Source organism: Brienomyrus brachyistius, chromosome 5 (assembly GCF_023856365.1).
Source record: "Brienomyrus brachyistius isolate T26 chromosome 5, BBRACH_0.4, whole genome shotgun sequence".
In the NCBI taxonomy this organism is placed as follows: domain Eukaryota; kingdom Metazoa; phylum Chordata; class Actinopteri; order Osteoglossiformes; family Mormyridae; genus Brienomyrus; species Brienomyrus brachyistius.
Window position 1 is genome coordinate 21,330,441 of NC_064537.1, and position 14,851 is coordinate 21,345,291.

The 14,851-nt window shown below is 37.7% G+C and overlaps 1 long non-coding RNA gene across 1 annotated transcript; it reads left to right on the plus strand.

Moving 5' to 3' along the window:
- The first annotated feature begins 299 nt into the window (after positions 1–299).
- LOC125742808 (uncharacterized) lies at positions 300–8,098 on the plus strand. Its single transcript, XR_007398206.1, has 3 exons — positions 300–843; positions 2,132–2,255; positions 7,082–8,098. It is a non-coding gene; the product is annotated as an uncharacterized LOC125742808 (long non-coding RNA).
- The last annotated feature ends 6,753 nt before the right edge of the window (positions 8,099–14,851 follow it).

Genomic DNA, 14,851 nt, shown 5'->3' on the forward strand with positions numbered 1-14,851 from the left:
TTGGCATTGACATAACACATCCTCAGAGCGGCGAACCAGCACTCTGGCACGTCGTAACCTGCTCCGGGGCAGCATCTCCTCAGGGACGCCAAGCAGAAGTAACCCCCCGATGAGCCCCCCATCATCCTCACATCATTATCCAATTTGATTGTATCCTTTCTAGACCAAATTGCACAACAAATCCTTTTGTGCAGTTAGGAAACAAGGAGGGACAAGCCATGTTTCCTGCCTTTGTGTGTGGCACATTCATAGCTTTGGTATGATTAAAAGAAGCCAAGGTGTGCCAGCTTGAAACCTCTCAGATTGGGCTGTTTATCTAGCATGTGCAGTCTTGTCCCTGCCTGATATGGAGCTCTCACAGTACGTTGGGAGATGTCTGTTCTTCTTCATTCTGGCATTAATTTTTGATATTGGTGGTCTGGTCATCTTTTTCCTGGGGATTTTTGCTTCGTTCACTTTCAGCAATTTCTTTGTTTTGACTGGACCTATAATAATATTCCTCAGCCTGATTTTCTGGATATTTTGGTATCTAGGAAACATAACTGTTTCTGACGATGAGTTGCTTTTACCAGAATAGGACAGACTGAGAAACGCAGGAGAGGGGACCCATGTTCCCTGATGCTTCAGAGAGTGGGATGCAGATCACCCTGAGCCAAACTGGAGAAATGGCTATGATAGATGGTAAATAGATATCTATAGGAATGAACAGATGGACAATCTAATCACAAAGCAGGAGCAATTCAGTGTTCCTCTTCGGAAAAACTGTTAGTAGCATTTTAATTATTTGGGAAAATAATAACAGACAACAGATGGCAACTCATCAAGACATTGACCTTCACCAAGGTAATGACCCAGATTCTAAGAAGAACTTGTATAGGCTAATTCTAACATTTTGTATATTAACTAATTAAATTCAGATGTAATTGGGGGGGGTAATAAATTTCACAATTTAAAGAAATGTACATTTTTGCTACCATCCATGGTATTATTACACTGGTATTATCTCTATTTTACAAATAGCAAAATACCACTGTCATTTGAGGAATCTCATTGATATACTGGAAATTTCACATACCAAGCATTTTCAAGTTCTGTTTCAGGGAATTTGATATAAGATACTGCAGTTATTTTTTCAGCACTCTTTAACTCTTGACATTGGATTGTTACCAAGTAGTTAATTCTCATATTTTAACCATATTATTTTTCATAATAGTTGATTTTGGATTTACAGTGACATTTACCTAACTTCAGGAAACTATAGTTTGAAAAAAAAACACAGTTTGCTTTGCAAAATGGCAAGAAGTCCCTTTCTTTTATTCTAATGCTATCTGTTTATCGTTTTTGTCCTAACCAAGTTATCCAACCTTAACAAGCAAAACCAGCCAAACTGGATATACCACAAGGTTATTTTGGATTCTGATCTTTCAAAAACAACAGCTGAGGAGTATCACGGAACTGATTCTCAGATAATCTGGGAACGATAAATAATTCATCTAAGTATGAATATTTAGGTCATTAAATCAAATACAGTAGAGGAATTTTGCATTTTTTTTTTATTCACTGCATTGTTCATAACCATTCACGTGTAATCTGAGTTACAGCTGGTTTTTCAGCCTTCGGAGAGGCACACCCTGCTGCTTTGTGCTAACGCAAACACAAAGTTCTGCTGAGTAAACTTTCTGGTATACGAAAAAAAAAAAAAACATAGCGACAATGACCACAAACTACGCATTGTTAGGTAGTACACTCTCAGGAGAACCTAGTTATGTGGAGACTAGACGGGAAGTTGTGACGTTGCTGTATGCTAGAAAGCATTTTTTCTGTTACTGTTTCGATGTGTTTTTGAATAAAGGTCAGTGCTGAAATATCAATAACTGAGAGCGCTATTTTTCTCTCACCTTAAATGCAATCACAGAAGAGCTTGAATAAAGTTACTGGGAATGTATTTACCCTGAGTACTTCCGTGTGAAGCAACACTCCTGCTTACTTACATTGACGAAAGCAGCCTTTGTGACTGGGAGGGCACACCTGGGGTGGCAGGTGTTGGACGCAGACATGAACCCAGAAAGACAGTGAAAAGTGTCTGGAGGTGAAATTACTAATTTATTTCTTTGTCTGGCATTTCACACAGGGACATTAAGCTAGCTTGATGAAATGGGATGCACACTCTTCACGCATACTGGATGAAGTTCCACAAGTACACAGAATTTGCCTCTCAGTGTCATTCAAGCACCCGGCACCAACACCGCTGAGAGGTAAGATAGCCCTGATTACCAAGACAGCAAAACATGATACCTGACTGGTAACAAGAGATTGTGAGTCTATCCTTGATCACCAAAGCACCCTAAGTGGTGCTCGTTTGTTAATCCTGTGACCTTAATGAACTTTTGACTTTTCCTTAAAAATTGTAGCCCCAAAAATATCCATTTAAATTCATTTGGCTGTTCCTGTAAATGTGCATAACCGCCTTTCCTATAGGATGCATTTATGCAGTGTTTTTGTACAAATATAAGGGAGTGAGCTTTAGAAACTTTACGATTCCAGTAATTGTCCTGGATTATCAAGACCTGCATCGTATTTTTCATAAAAAGTGAATAATAAAATAAATACAGCACTTAGGCCAGGAATAGGTTGCATTACAATAAGTATTGTTCAGACATTTAGACTGGATTGTGATTTGTAACTGATACGTGGCCTCTTTGTCTCTTGCTAAATGCTGTACCTGAGACATGTCCCAGGCCAGACTAATGTCAGGTGATGCCTGCAGCTGATCCAGTTTTCTGAAATGGCAGAAATATAGTCAATATTGACAGTTGGTCACAGTTAACTTGTACTGTATTACAACATAGGAGTTGAAATGTGAATAGCATGCCCCTAGTCGGAATAACTCTATTATTTAAATAAATTGAATTATTTAAAAAGATACGATTCCTCAGCATATAGTAGGTAAAACCCCTCTAGCACAGATCAATGCATTTCATTCCCTCATAATGCATGGGCAATGTTGATTTTAAATTCAGTATCACAGAGAGCCCCCACTGAAAGATAGAGCCAATAAGCAGTTTCAATTATTTTAATTATGTTCAGGCTGTTGTGATCCGTTGAATGCGGGGAAGGCGAACGGGCAGGTAAGCAGGCAAAGTCGGGCAAACGGGGATTTATTGGGAAGACCAGGAACAGGAAAACATCGGACGCCAACTAACATCAATGACAGACACTGAACTGAGGCAAGACGGAGACTGAAATAGACAAGACAACCGGGTACAACAGGGTTACCACTCACAAAACTCTTCAAAGACATCTACCACCAAGAATCACCCCCCATTTCCTTCTGATAATCACCATATAAAGTATGAGGAAAATGTGTGGGTTATCCGTAAGCAAATGAATGAATGAATGTTACATTTACATAGCCCTTTTCAAGACACCAAAAGTGCTTTACAGAACCAAAGGAGAGCCAATTCTACCACCAGCACTGTTTAGCCCCCACCTGAATGATGTGACAGCAGCCATTCTGCACCAGTATGCTCACCACACAGTAGCTAAGGTGGTGCTGGAGCAGGAAAGAATTTACCAGTTAGACATAGGGGATGATTAAGAGTCCAGATATGAAAGAGCCACAGTTTGAATCATGACACCAGGGTACCCCTCCTACTCTTTCGAAAGATGCTCAGGTATGTTTTATGACATCAGAGAGTCAGGACCCCGGTTTTCCGTCTCATCCAAAGGACGGTGCCATTTTTTCAGCACAGTGTCCCTCTTACTGCAGTGGGGCATTGGGATCCACACAAATCACAGGATGGGAAGCCCACATCAACACCTCTTCCAGAAGCAACCCAACTTTCCTAGTTGGTCTCCCATCTCAAGTGATGTAACAAATTCACATGTGGACTGTCTTAATTTTTCTCTCACTTTTGACCGTAATTTCCAGATTGGTTGTTTGCATGCCCATTCCTGTGATACATCACCATTTAACAGTAAATCTGTGCCTTCCAGTTCCACCACATTTCTCTGGAAAAGGTTTATATATGTACAAACATCCCATTATGATGTTTCTGTACAGTTACTGCTCTATCCATATAGTCATCATTTTATATGACCTGAACTCAAGAAGTCTTAAACTGCATACAGAGCACATTTGGAAAATATCCACACCCCTCTACCTATTTTAAAATTTTGTATTATGGACTTATTTCAGCATGGATTAAATTGATTCATTTCTAACACTGACAAAACAACTATCATAATAACAATACAGAACACATAAGCTTGAATGAATTTGGAATCGGTTTGGAAATGAGCTTGAGTAGCCCAGCCAAAGCCCGGATTTGAACCTGACTGAAAATCTGTGTAAAGACCAGAAGACTGCAGCTCTCTAACGTTCCTTGTCCAATACAACAGAGTTTTAGAGCATTTTTAAGAAAAAATTTATAAAACTGCCAAAATCCACATGCCCAATGTTAGGAGAAACACACAGCTGTAATTCCTGCGATATGCGAGCCAGCTAGGCTTTTATGACAAAAACCAAAAGAAGATCAAATACTGTCATTTTCTTCTCACCCAGAAAACTCTTAAAAAACAAGTATTTCCCTCTGGGGTCAATAAAGTTTATCTTAATCTTAATCCTAAAAGTTAGACCAATGGATTTCTTATTGGTGGGCTACTTCAAAACAATATTTCATATTGTAATTTTGCATATATCAAACTTTTCTTTGAATCGACAAAAATAATGTATTTTAATCTTCCCCTAAACATGTACTGTAAAAGACTGTCTGCTACATCTTCACTTACAGTATTTGTTTTGCTCTGACATGCATGAAAAGCATATTTAAATGAGTATTCTAGTTTTGCACTGCCAGTACACTAGTATTTACTGGTCTTATCATTGGGTATTTCATTATCATCACAGACTTTTCTAATTTATGCAGTATGTGGTGTTTTTTTCTTCCAGAATCCATTTTATTTAAAAATAGACTAGATTTGTAGGTTCGTGTTAGATCTCACACATGATAAGAAACTTTCTGGAAAAAAAATAAACCTTTGTGTTGTTTTTCAGAGACAGATAAATGTTTCATAATAACATTTAAGAAACTTTTTAAAAAAAATGTAATTCTAGAAATACACCTCTACAGGTAGGTAGGTGTGCCTTAGTGGCTTAGTGCTGTCGCCTCATGTTTGAATAAGACCTTAGCGCTGCCTGTGGAGTTTGCATGTTCTCTCTGTGGTCACGTGGGTTTCTCCTGGGCCCAGTCCCAGTTTCCTGTTACCATCCAAAAACATGCTGGTCAGGTGAGATGGTGATTCCCCTTAGTGTGTGATATCGTGAGCGAATTTGACTGTAATTCCATGTCCAATGTCCATCATGTCCAAGATGTGCATCTTCTAATACTATTCTTTGTAGAATTGCCATCAGACTACAGTGAATTAATAGTAATTAATAGTAGCCTATCGCGGAAGTTACATTCCAGACCCATCAGGCATATGTGAAAATCTGCAATATAGAAAGACAATATAAACATTTTTTTTTTAAAGTTTAAAAAGTTTGCTCACAACAATCAGACCACAAGCAAGATACACGATACGCAGAGAACTGTGATGCGTCAGAGAAAAATCCACGATATAGCAGGAGCACGATAACTGAACCGCGATATAGCGGGGGATCACTGTACTGCAATTGTATTTGAAAAGGGATTATTGGAAAAGAATGAGTTATTCTTTACTTACAAGTTCTTGAGTTAACTTCAGTTGTAGTTGTAGAATATTTTCAAGGATTTTGAGCTATTGGCATAAATCGGAGAATATGTGAGGTATTTAAAATAATTCGTCTTGATAAGTAGTGTCTAAATCTGTGTTTGATCCGCATATTATTTTAATTTCTTTAGAAACCTTTACTTTAAACGGACATCCCCATCTGCAGTCCAGAACAGGTATTTTCACTTTAAGCGAGCCAGGCTCTGATTACTTTATAAGTATAAGTATAATAAGTAGTAAGAATAGCATATGTGAAGGTTGGCGTTGAATCTGGAAGTAAAATGAAGTGACTCGGGTTTTCATACTAATTAGTTCCACTTATCGCTGCGTAGCCATGATATTTAGCAGTTCTCTTACGTTAGATTGTACACCCATGATACGCAATTTCCTTCCAAATGAGCACATAGCCACGTAGTAAAATTATAGGTTTGACTACCCCCCCAAGCCCTGAAATTTGTTTGCTCTTGACCAGGCACGTAGCCAGGTAAGAAGAAAAGAACAAAGTGCAAAAAAATAAATAAATAGCTACAAAAACACTAAAACTATAAATATTGCTTCCGAAACTAGAATAAAATAAAAGCAAACATTAAATACTTCTTGTTACCATTTTTTAATAATTCAGCTAGTAATAATTTGTTTATCTTTAATTACCATTATTAATCACTGTAATAGGTTTTGCCAATTTTAAGGACATTGGTAGATAATGTGTACAGAGTGTTCATGTGGGTAGGGGTGCCCCTAGAGATTCGGGGCCCCACAAAAGCATATCATATTGGGGCCCAACCCAGACCAATCCAAATTTAATAGGGATCCTGTCACTCAGGGGCTCTTGGAATTTTAATATCCCCCCCATTAAGGTGCCCCTCTATGTAGGACTCTGTAATGATCATACGCATCAAGCAGCTCTACAACTATTGGTCTATCCATAGAAATAACATTACTAAAACTTAAACTGAAACTAAAATATATAAAAACTAAACAAATATATTTAAAAAATAAAAACTAATAAACCACACTGAAACCTAAGTAAAACATATCCCAAATGAAAACTGAAAATAATATAAAATAAAAACTAAATTATAAAATGTACACTGTAACACTGCTTTAGACTAATGTAATTACAACATGTTTTAAACTGTAGAGCATGTACAAAGGTGTACTGGAAATACACTGCACAAACTTGAGGGATATGAAACATTTTTAGTACTGATAAACTGGAATATGGCACTGTGAGGCATGTCTCGAGCTGTATAGGGTGAGGGAGGGGTGAACTGGAATACTGAATTTCCTCAGTGCCTGCTGACTAATCATGGTCTTTTTCCTTGCACAGGTGGCAGACATGAAGGGCACCACGTCGCTTGTAATTATTATTCTGAAAGAGTACAAGTCTGGCATCAGATCATCTGGCATTCTCCGCACTGCCATTATCCTCTCTCTCCCTCTGTCCTGCTTCAACAAGCAAAAGTTGCCTGCCAAGTAAAAGCAGTCTGGTGGGGAAAAAAGTGCATATTGTTCACCACACAGCTATAATGTTCAGAGTTCTGTGTAATATATCAAACACAAACAGAAAGGCAGGCTTCCAGGAATGAATTAGGCATATGGGGCTTGTGGATGTATGGCCTTAATTTGGTTCAGTGACAGTCTGATATTGTCTTGCCCATTATAAAGTCTAACAATTCACTTGTAAGCAATCTCAAAAGGGAATCACCTTAAATGGGAAACAAGTTATGTAAAATCCATATACAGGAAATGTACAAATATTGGTTGACTGCGTGCATAATGTTGTAATTCTAGAAAAGGAAACAAAGACTAAATTGGTCTATCTGGTCTACATATATTTTTACCTTAAAATCTTACGTTTTAAAAAGTAAAAAAAAAAAAAATACAGTTTGCCTCGGGGGCCCTACACAAGTGGAGCACCGAAACAGTGATAACTGCGCAATCAAGATTCTGTCGCAAAAAGGACGTCGATTCTGCCGATTATATTTGAAGTGTACAACCAGGAGGCAGACAATTTACGCCATCTACTGTTGTATGTGCATAATGACATTTAAATTCTACTTCTCGAATATAAGACAACCCGTGTTTTTAAATGCAGGTTTTTGAGAGAAAGAAAAACAAACTTATATTCGGGACAATACGGTATTTAAGAATATTTCTGTGGTGTCAGCTGAGTATTAAGGTGGATGAAGGGACCGGAATGAAGCTTCTCTCTCCTGCCTAATGGTGAAAAAGTTGCTGTCTTAAAAACATGACCATGTTCAATATTTATCCAACCTCCTATGTAAAAATAAGATTATGTCTATACTAAAGCTTGTAAATAAAATGAAATAATGAATGCAAAAAGGGTACTGCCTGCTAACATTTTTTGGTTTTAGAGATGTTAACTGAATATTGAAATTAAGGTATGGAAACATTCAGAGTTTCCAGATTTCCACATGTTCCTAGAAAAATGATGACACTACTACAACCACTTCTACAACTAAGACCGATAATATAAAAGCAAAAGAAGGATATGGTAGAGCAGCGGGTAAAACTGTTGTGATACTTCAAAGGTCATGGGTTCAAGGCTAATTGCTGCGTTTGCAGTATCATCTGAATGTGGTTTTAACGCAATTATTATTGAGAAATATTGTTTTATAATAAAATATTATTTTATGATGCTGACGCCAACGGAACCTTTGTATAAAACGTGGAAATAGCGTCCCATTAATGGTACAATTAAAAAAGGTTCTCTGTTGACCTTGAGACGACCTTCAAAAAACTTTAGCTGAAGTTTTAGAAACGTTCCCTGTTAGCTGGACTGAGTGTTCTGCAGTGTTCAGCATAACTGGATGATATATCATCTACGACTATTTATTCAGTAAAGGGTTGTGCAGATTCTGTGACGTATCCTTGGAAATGTTGCAAGACAAGGGACACACTGGGCAGAATGACAGTCCATCAGAGGGCACTCATTCTGTAATATATTAAGGCCAATTTAGAGAAGTTAATTCATGTAACCATATGATTTTTGCCCGGCATATCCAGAGGAAAACCATGCAAACACGGGGAGTAAACGTAAGATCTATACACAAAGGGGGCAACCATCAAGCCTACAGCCCTGGAGCATGTGCCCCTACTGTCTTATCGGGGTTGTCAATTCTCACGCATTTGGCGTGACACTCACGCTTTCAGATTCTCATACTCACGCAAGAAATCTTACGGCAAATCTACATTATTCTATTATAAACCTAAAACTAGGTACATCAAAAGCATTGGGGTAGTCTGCAAACCCAACAGATAATAAAACTGTTAAATATATTAATGAGTGCGCAGACTTGTCTCGAACTGAAAATCTCACACCAGCCAGCTGATCGAAGTTGGCAACCCTGTCTTATCTTTAGAACCTTTTTTATAATTAATCTTACCAAGAGCAGTAAAGTAGTTAAGAAAGAATAAGCCTATTTGAATGCCAGCAATTGATCCACTTAAATTCCTGAGTTGGAAATCTGCAGATGAACCGTTGTTAAGCAGTCCCAAAGCAACTGGAGAGAGCATGAGTAAATCTGCCAAGAAGAATAGAAAAACAAACTCTATCAAGCCATATGCAGTATTTGTCCAGGCATGATAAATGTCTTTGGTTATAACTGCTGGTAAGTGTGCTTACTTATTTAATATGTGTTTATCTGGTCTCAGTTTTTAAAATAATAGTCAGAAGAACATTAGAAATTTACAAATGAGAGGAAGCCATTCGCCCAGCCATTCGTTGGGGGAGAACTCAACTAATAGCTCATAGTTGTTAAAATCTTATCAAGCTCTGATTTAAAGGAACCTTTAAAAAGCTTGCACTACACTAACAGGAAGACTATTCCGTACTCTAACTAAATGCTGCGTAAAGTAATGCTTTCTCAAATCCAGTTTAAAATGTTCTCCCAACTGTCTTTATTTCAGTGGAACCTATGAAATATCTGAACTTTATATTTCTGCTCCCTGCATGGATTACCTTACATTTGTCTACATTAAATTTCATCTGCCAGGTATCAGCCCAGTCCTTAATTAAATCAAGATCCTGCTATAGCCTCTATGCTGATAGTTCAATATCTGCTACACCACCCACCTTCGTGTTGTCTGCAAATTTAACCAGTTTGCTGTATATATTGGTGTCAGTATCATTAATGTAAATTAGGAATAACAGTGGTCCTAAAATTGAACCCTGTGGTACGCCACTATGAATGCAGGCCCACTGTGACATTGTGCCTCTAATAACTACTTCCTGCTTCCTGTCTGCTAACCAGTTTTCAATCAAAGCTTCTGAAGTTCCTAAAATCCCTGCTGCTTTGAGCTTAAGCAGGAGCCATTTATGGGGGACAACATCAAAGGGCTTTTGGGAATCTAAGTAGATCACATCGTAGGCCTTTTTTAGATCATTTTCTCTTGTAGCTTCCTCAAAGAACCCAAGTAGATTAAACAGGATCTATCTCTTCTAAATCGATTGGCCATCCCTCGGAATATTATTTGAATCCAGGTAATCTACTATTTTCATTTGGATTATAGCTTCCATTACTTTTCCAGTTATGCAATTTAAACATATTGGCCTATAGTTTTATGGATTACTTCTTTCCCTTTTTTGAATATGAGTGTTACATTAGCATGCTTCCAATCGGAAGGTACCACACCAACTGACAAGGATTTCTGAAACAGTAAAGGTTGGCAAATAGTATCCCTCATCTCTTTTAAAGCTATAAAGCTGTAAGTTGCCAACAGGGCCCTGTGATCCATTTATCTTGAGTTTATCTAGGCTTTGTAGCACATCAGCTTTAGTACATAATACATATATTAGCCATAGATGATAATGGATTAGTAATAAGAGTCAGTATGATACTGTACTCATGTTCTCTACAGTGAACACCCATGCAAAACAATCAGTCTAATATTATTTTTAACTCAACCTGTGGACTTAGATACGCTTTCTTTATTCCGATATCATTAGTTATTTTTCATTTGGGAAAACAGCCCTTTTCCTCCTGACTTTATTCTTAATTTCAGTGGTAGTAGTAGTAGTAGTAATAATAACAACAGATTACGTAAAGTAACAGAGCGAGGTCGCCAAGTGCTGAAGTGCCTAGTGTGTAAAAGTTGCCACTGCTCTGTTGACTTAATAATTGCAGAGTTCCAAACGTCTTCTGGCATTAACCCTAGCATAAAAACTGTGCACCGGGAGCTACTTGGAATGTTCTTCCATGGTCGATCAGCTGCATGCATCACATCACCAAGCACAATGCCAAGTGTAGGAAGGAGCTGCGTAAAGCACGCAACCACTGGATTCTGGAGCAGTGGAAACGTGTTCCCTGCAGTTACGAATGATGCTTCTCTGTCTGGCAGTCTGATGGAAGAGTCTGGGTTTGGCAGGTGCCAGTAGAACATTACCTGCCTGACTGTATTGTGCCAAAGGTTATGTTTGGTGTAGGAGGGATACAGTAATGGTATGGGGTTGTTCTAGGCCCCTTATTTCCAGTGAAGCAACAAAAGATGGCGTTGAAATTTTGTAATGATGGAGACATTTATTGCAATTAAAAGAATGTCTTTATTTTGACCTACCTACTAAGACATTTTGGACAATTCTATTCTTCCAACTTTGTGGGAACAGTTTGAGCAAGGCCATTATCAGTCCCAGCCTGATTGTGCTCCAGTGAACAAAGCCAGGTCTTCATGTACAATATCAGAGCATACCTTACAAATACTCTTCTGGATGAATGGGCAAAAATTCTTACAGGAACACTTCAAAATCTTGTGGAAAGCCTTTGCAAAAGAGTGGCAACTGTTATGGTTGCAAAGGGGGGTCCAACTCCATTTTGATGCCTATGGATTTGGAATGGAATGTCATAAAATTCCTGAAGGTGTAATGGCCAGGTGTCTCAATACTTTTGTCCATCTAGTCAATGTTATGGTGATATGTAAAATTATAGGAACAATAGGTTACTGGTCATCATAAACTCTTATCATTTGGTGTTACTGCAACATTACTTAACAATTAGATCACGATCGATGATACCCTTGCCAGATGACTATTACAATTATTGACCTATAAAATATAAATGATTAGTCAACAAATATGGGATCCAACCGATATGTTACGGTCTACTGCCACAAGTCTGTGGCTGCAAAGGATATTGTCAGATGTTAGAGGATAACACTGTCCTCATCTGACCCTAAATAAATATGACCTTATTAGAATTAGGCCAAAGTGGAAAAGTTTCAGCATAGTATGGTCATTCCAATCACAGAGACCTCCGATTATTGGCATGCAAAATCATCAAAAATGTAGTTTCCTGAATTGTATTCTTAGTCAAACTCAAGAGTTGCATGTGAATTCTTACACATCATATCTATATAGCAGTGGATACACCCCAGGTGTGTCTAATTCTCTGGGAAAAACCTTACATCTCAGTTTCAGTTATGCAAATTTTTCCTTAACCGTCCTGCTATGACATACTCACACTTAAGTCTTTAGGTGAGATTAAACATACCCACAATGGGTAGTGGCTATCTTATTTCTGATGACAACTTTCCATGCAAAAGATGGATGGTTTTCTCTTTCCATCATAAGGTTATGTGTTCACAGTAACCACTGATTTTAATTATCTGAAACCTGTAAAGCACAGGCTACCAAACAGGAAACAGATACTTTTGCCACCAACAAATATGAGCAACTGACCTGAAAGAACCCTGGAAAAAGAGTCATGGAAACACAAAGGTAATATATAAACTTGGTGGGAACCAAAGTTACATTCCTGGAGATGTGAGGCTACTGTGCTACTCCGTCATTTATTAACAATTTAAAAACATTGTTGGATTGGATTATTTTAATTTAAATTTAACCAAAGACAATGACATCAAGTTTTGTCAGTGTAAAAATTATTCCATGCCTGCTCTATAAATTACATAGGTTGAATTAAAAAAGTTAATCTATTTGGCAAAAAAAAACACATCTTGAAGAGCAGCATGGCTGTGTGAGTGTGTGTGTGTGTTTGTGGATCAGGTTTATATTACTTTGTGGGGACTAAATGTCCACAACAATGTAATAAATACCCTTTTTGACGTTGTGGGGACCATTTTTCAGGTCCCCACAAAGATCTGTGAATGCAATCAAAAAACTAAAAATGCCAAAAGAATTTGTTTCGTTACTTATAGTTAAGGTTAGAGCTGGATAGGGGTTAAGATTGTGATTAGAGTTTTCCACATATAAATGAACGGAGAGTCCCCACAAAGATTTAACTGCAAACCTGTGAGTCCCCACAATGCGATAAAAACCTGTTTTGCAGTCTCAAACTCAATTGTTTGGATTAGGGTTTTGCCCATAGAAATGAATGGGTGGTCCTCACAAAGATATGAGTACAGGTCTGTGTGTGTGTGTGTGCGCTTATGTGTGTGTGTGGAATTTGCATATTCCTCCAGGTACTCTGCTTTTCTCCTGCATTCCAAAGACAAGCAAGAACATATCTCTAAAATGCCCATGGCGTGTACCCTGCTCCAGGCTGCCCCCTGTCTTTTGCTTCCCAGTATAGGGTCCAAGCTCATCACAATCCTGTCCTGGATAAGTGGGAGAGATGATAGGTAGACGGTTGTATATTACTGAAGGAATTGCCCAGGTTTGTACAGTGTTATATATTAGAACTTTATAAAATGTTTAGATTCCGAGGGAAAACCGAAGTTTTTATGAACATAGTTTATTTCCTAAATCATTATATGACAGAGCAATATAAAATTTTGCATACAATATTTTTTTAATGAAAACATTTCGGAAAATACACATTTTGGAAATTATTGTACTGTTGAATATTATCTATCCATCTTCCAACTCCTTAACCTGGTCAAAGTAACAGGGATAGGCTCCAGGCAGTGTAAGGCACAAAGCTGGAGTACACCCTAGCGCAAGTTAAAAGACTATTTTCATTACGAATATTACTAATAAAAAGCAATATCCGTTTTTATCTCTTACTTAAGTGTCCAGTGAAAAAGGTTTGTGAAGATTTTTCCTAAAATCAAATCAAAGTGTTTGATGGTCTCTTACGGGAAATAAAACAAGATGACAAAAGTTTGCCTAACATTTTCTTTTGGTAACGATAAAGAACTTGATTTTATGTATGAATGATTATCAATAAATAACATTAGTACTGTATCATTTTAATTTTAGAGAAGATATGAGATTATCCACCAGCTCTGTCCTTTTTTAAAAGTGAGTAAAACACGATGCTTATTCACTTAGTCGTTAATGGTGTACCCCACCCCCATCGCCTTCCCACTGTTTACAAACAGTCTTTTCTGACATAGGTCACGTCCAGACTTTACTGATGATGTCATCGTAAAAAGGCACATGTCTGCAAGCCACATGTACCCCTTTCGGAAAACTACATGCATTTCTTGATTAAACACATTACTTGACATTTGTGTTTTTACAACAGATATAATATGTCGAATTCTAAAAAGGAAACAATGTGCAGAAACAAAATTATACGCTTATTTCGAGTTTTTTAAAGCGTCAATTCTGGCAAATGTGACCTCCATAATCGACCAAGTCGCCCAAGGCATTCTGGGTACCACGATTTGTAAACCTAAAGCTGCCGCAGATGTGAGTCGTATACAAAAAGTGGCATGAACTTCCTGAAGATGAATTTAGTGTAAATCTAGACAGATTCTATTTTACGAATATTAGCTTGCGTTTCTTAAAACGCCCCATGGATTAATATTCGTTAAAAATAACTGTGATTGTTATAAATTTATGTTATTTTTTATTAACTATGTTTTACTATTAATGAAACATATTTACTGTTTTTCTTTGATTTTACCCCCTCGGATAACTAATATCAGTTCCTTTTTCCAATTGCGACTTGTCGCTGTACGTCAAAATCAAGACATTCTTTTAATCGCAAAAAAGCCTCTCCATCACTACAAAATTTCTACGCCGTCTTTTGCTGCTCGCCGTTTAATTTGCGTGTTAGGCCACGGTGCAACTAAGCTACGCCTCTAATAAACCGGTCTTGCTTTCATTCCTATTGGAGGTGAGGATATAACTCCATAAAATCTGGAGTTCGCCAGTGGTGATTCTGGCTGTCAGTCA